Source organism: Phalaenopsis equestris, unplaced genomic scaffold (assembly GCF_001263595.1).
Source record: "Phalaenopsis equestris unplaced genomic scaffold, ASM126359v1 Scaffold001116, whole genome shotgun sequence".
Taxonomy (NCBI): domain Eukaryota; kingdom Viridiplantae; phylum Streptophyta; class Magnoliopsida; order Asparagales; family Orchidaceae; genus Phalaenopsis; species Phalaenopsis equestris.
In genome coordinates, this window is record NW_018165555.1 from 815,616 (window position 1) to 820,519 (window position 4,904).

The following is a 4,904-nucleotide window of genomic DNA, read 5'->3' on the forward strand; positions in this document are numbered from 1 at the left end:
AAATTTCACAAAATTTCGACCCGCGATCGATCGTCCCAAAAGATTTGCTCGAGCCCTCGACAAATAACAGTGCAAGCGATGCGAATCGTGGCGATCAAACGCGTCAACTCTCCGAAATGCGAAGCGTGCGCGCGGGAGTGCGAATTGTGCAAAAGGCCACCCTAAGGCTCAGGAAGGTCCTATAGGGACCCCTTTTGGGTTTCCTCATGTTGGTTTCATCCTTCTAAGTGCTAGAAGTTGATACCACACACGCGAAACTCCAGAAGGGGACAGAAGCCGGTTGAATTTCTAGAATGAGGCGGGTCCCACTTCTAAGGTTCTAAGATTGTTGAAGGGAGATTCCTAAGGCTATATCCTAAACCCTAAGAGGAATACTAGACCTCACGAAAATTGAGGTCAACAGGGACTGATTCACCTAAAACATCGAAAAGAATGAAGGATGAATCAATTCTCAAAATTCGTGACGAAAAAAATTGAAAAGGAAAGCCTGAAGATCCTTGAATCAATCCGAAAGGGTATCATTTTCTCACGTTTCATAAGTGGATCAACCCAAGTCAAAATGACCTCCTAACGCCGGTATCCAAACCCCAAAGATATCTTTTATGAAATTAATTCATCTTAACCAAGTATTCTACTGAAATCAAATTCAGAAATCTCCCAAACTTCATAATTTAAATGAAAGGAATATAATCCCGGGACGACGACCACTTATACTTCCAAAATCACACCAACATCAAATTCATCCCATTCCAAATGTAATCAAAAGCTTCATATCTTAGATAAACCTAAAAATATCTGGCTAACACCACATATATGCTCGCAGCCAAGCTCAATACAAAGAGATGAACAAAGAGATGAACAACAGCTAAACTAAAGCCCTCGGCCAAGGCAACCCAAGGAACAACAAGTAAGGCTGACGGTGAAGGCAGCCAAACTAGCTATATAAGGATTTTTGATATACATAAGAGAGTGCAAAATATAATCATAATTTCAATCCACCTACAATCATCCAAGTTGTTCAAGCCCAACAAGGACTAAATCGCACCAAACAACCTCCAATAGGTCTCACAGGTAAGGACTGCAAGAGAGCAAATCTCAATGGTGAGCTCACCGGTATGACCAAAAGGGGAGACTAACTCAACCACATCATAGACCCACGGCTAGGAACCAAGCAAATATCAAAACTGCAGCCTTATAAACTTTCAAACCAATCCATCAAAACCAACTAACAGTTCTTGAATAAGGACAACACAGTACGAACACAGTACGCCAAAACAGGCTTTCGGGTAGGAGCTAAGGCCAACAAAAATCAAAACCCAAGCCACTTCTCGGGTAGGGACAGGACAAGGCAAAACCAAGCTCCCAGCCAGAGCCAAACCGAGTCACAGCTGAGGTTCAAACCCAGGCCACAACTAAGACTAGATAGCATCTCTATGCCCTCAAGACATCAAATATATGAGTACCATATGTTTCAAACAAGAATAGATATGAGACTCCTCCAAATCAAAAGAAATTCCTCCACAATATGTATATTTAAGCCAAAAACACTCACAAGATGCCAAAAACAAGCCCAGCAGGGGCCAAAGCGAAACCAAATGACCTACCAACAAGCTCACGAGTAGGACTAAGAACAAACCAAATCAAGCTCCCAAGCTACCTCTCGGGTAGGAGCAGAACCAGACAAAAAATCGAGCCCCAAATAGTGGTTAAAACGAATAAAATTGAACCCCTCCACAACTCTTGAGCAGGGGCAAGAACAAACACCCAAAACAGGCTCTCGGGTAGGAGCTAAAACAAGCAAACTGAGCTCCCAAATCAAGTCAAAATAAATCCCTCAAGGTCAACAAGTAAAGCTCACATACCCAAGACAAGCTCTCAATTCAGAACCCAGCCTCCAACCCACCCTGCCAAGATGAAAACCGAGCCTCTAAAGAGATCAAATCAAAGCTTTAAAGGCTAATCAAATGCAATATATTATAGCAAATCCAAACCCAGCCACTTCTAGGCAAACCGAAAGCCAGCAAGGGCCAAAAAGAAAACTCTCAAAGCTAGTAAAAGAGATTCAACACCTCAACGAAAGTCAAGACCCAAGCCTCAATAAAAATCAACATCTCATGCTCCTGAAATGCAAACCGAGCACCAACAAAAACTCAAAACCGAGCCATTCAAGGCCAGAGAACAGTCCACGTGCCTTTAAAACATCAGTATATGGAGCCAAAATAGATTTTAAACTATAACAGTGTCATGGAAAGTATTTTTAGGCTACCAATATAATCGTTCTAAGCATGAATCGACTTCCCTCAAACATCCAAGCATGAAAGATACCCCCCCTCGAGGAGCCAAACCAAATTATTAAAGCAAACTATAGAACCTTTACTAAATCAAAGTTAACTTCTTCATAACATGCATTTTTAAGCCAAAAAGGAATTTGAGATGCTAAACCGAGCCTTCCACATGCATGAAAGACCAAATAAAACCTTCAAATGTCTCATGCTAGGTAAGAATAAATGAAAAGCTTCATGATACATATCTTAACATGCATGCAAAAGGAGCTAATATTGTCTCAAAACCACGTTTCAACCCTCTTAATTGCTTCCAATAGAAATATGCTGCAAGAAATAGAAACATGCCATAGCTTCACCACTTTAAGCAAGTAATCAAGTCTAACTCCTAGAACATGCTCATACTTCCATCTCTAGATGCTGGAGTTTCATGCCTTTCAAAAATATAAGTGCAACACTAAGCTAACATGCCACATTATCCATTGCACCAAGCTAACAAAGACTCGACAGAGAGCAAAACCGAAAAGAGGCAAGGCGCAAAGGGGAGTAAAAAAGTACCTCTTCGAAGCAAAAAGAAAGTAACACAGGAACTTTAAAGGCACTCCCCAACTTCAATTCCTCCTCCAACAACAAGAGGAAACCAATTCAAGCACCAAAAAATTAAAGAAGTGAGAAAAGAAAATGACTGAGTTTTCTCCCTTAGAGATTTTCGACATACCTCCAGGGCTACAAAACTGATCTTTTAATAAAGAAGGAGAAGAATGATTAAGAAGATACGACAAAGGGATCGAGCGCAGAGGATAGGATCCTCGCAAAGGCTACGCTTTGCGACAAGGAGAGTCGAAAACATAAGATACGATCCTCACAGAGGATAGGATTCTCGGCAATGATAAGGGGATGAGTAATCTGCGAGATTGTCTCGCGTGCGAGTGGAACGAGCGCGGGATCGAGACTCCAACGACACGAAGGAGTGGGCTAGGCGAAACCAAGCGAACCGCGACTAGGGCAGAGGTCCACGAGCGCGAGAGGAAGAAATGGGAGAGGGGAAAATAAAATTAGGTTATGGATTTTTAATATAAGTTATTAATTATTATAATAATAATAATAAGAATATTATTTATTATTATAATTAACATTTAAATATGTATTTTCCCCAAGACGCGTCGTCGCAATGAAACGAACGTCCCCCTTAGGCAAAATCAATGTTCCGGACGCATCGATGCAGTCTATTTTGTCATCCGGAGTCGTCCGGGCAACCTCGTCGTCGATCGGGTTAAAAACGCGTCGCGGTCCGAATCCTATCAAAATTTCAGCTTGAATTCGATTAAACAGGACGACAAAGAGCGTGGTGATGCCAAATTAAGGAGTACAATCAATCCTAAGGTCGACAGTCTTATATGAATACTCTCTGAGTTCTTTCATAGTAGCCTTATCTTCTAAGCAATAGTGGTCAAAACTATAATATGGAACGTCAAGTCAAGCGAAGAAAAGTTCATAATTGCTAACGAGGAGGGCTCATTGACTAGTTTTCTATTAGTCGACAGAAAGGTCCTACGGCTAGATCCTAGGCTACTGAGGGGAAAACTGCACCTCGATCGAAAGCGAGGTCAACAGGGGCGTAAAGGAGCTGAGCTTAAGTGAGCCCAAGGCTTGTCCCGTGTTCTAAATATTTGAAAATTTTTTTGTTTGTATTTAGCTCGTGTTTGAAATAGCTTGTAACCCATTCGTGTTCGGCTCGATCCAAACTTCTTTGTTCGAAAAGCTCATGTTCAAGCTTCAATTAAATCTCAAAAAATATTTTTTATTTTTAAAAAAATTCTTAGGAACCTGTTGACCTCAATTTTCGTGAGGTCTAGTTTTTCTCGTAGGAGTTAGGATCTAGCCTCAGGGGTCTTCCTGCGACTATCTTAGAATCTTAGAAGTGGTGCCCGCCTCGTTTTAGTTCGACCTGTTTCTGTCCTCTTTTGGAGTTTCGCGTGTTTGGTATCAACTTCTAACACTTAGAAGGATGAAACCGACATGAGGAAACCCAAAATGGATTCCTATAAGACCTTTCCGAGCCTTAGGTTGGCCTTCTGCACAATTCGCACTTCTGCGCGCACCAGCTTTGCAATTCAGAGAGTCGACGCGTCCGATTGCTGCAATTCGCATCGCCTGCACCGTTATTTGCCGAGGACTCGAGTAAACCACTTGTGACGATCGATCGCGGGTCGAGATTTTGTGAAATTTGAATTTCGACGCGTTTTGACCTGACTGTCGACGACGTCGTCCGAGCGACCCCGGATGACGAAACGGACTGCGCCGGCACGTCCGGAACGTCGATTTTGCCCACGGAAGACGCCCATATTGCCATATTTTCGACACGAGAAAATTGGCGCGCAAATCGATGAATTCGTCGAAACGACCTCTGATGACGAAACGGACTGCGCCACCGCGTCCGGAACGTCAATTTTGCTTAGGGAGGATATCCATTTTGTCGCGTCTTCGCGCGCGGGTAAAATTGTGTTTTAATTCATATATATAAATATATATTTACATATATATATATATATATATATATTTATATATATATATATATTTATATATATGTTAACCCTTTTACCTGTTTTCCCCCTTTCCTCT

General features: G+C 41.9%; 1 protein-coding gene across 3 annotated transcripts in view; it reads left to right on the forward strand.

Annotated features, from left to right (window-relative positions):
* LOC110033227 overlaps positions 1–4,904 on the forward strand; it is a 135,516-nt gene that overhangs the window by 48,859 nt on the left and 81,753 nt on the right. The window lies entirely within an intron of this gene.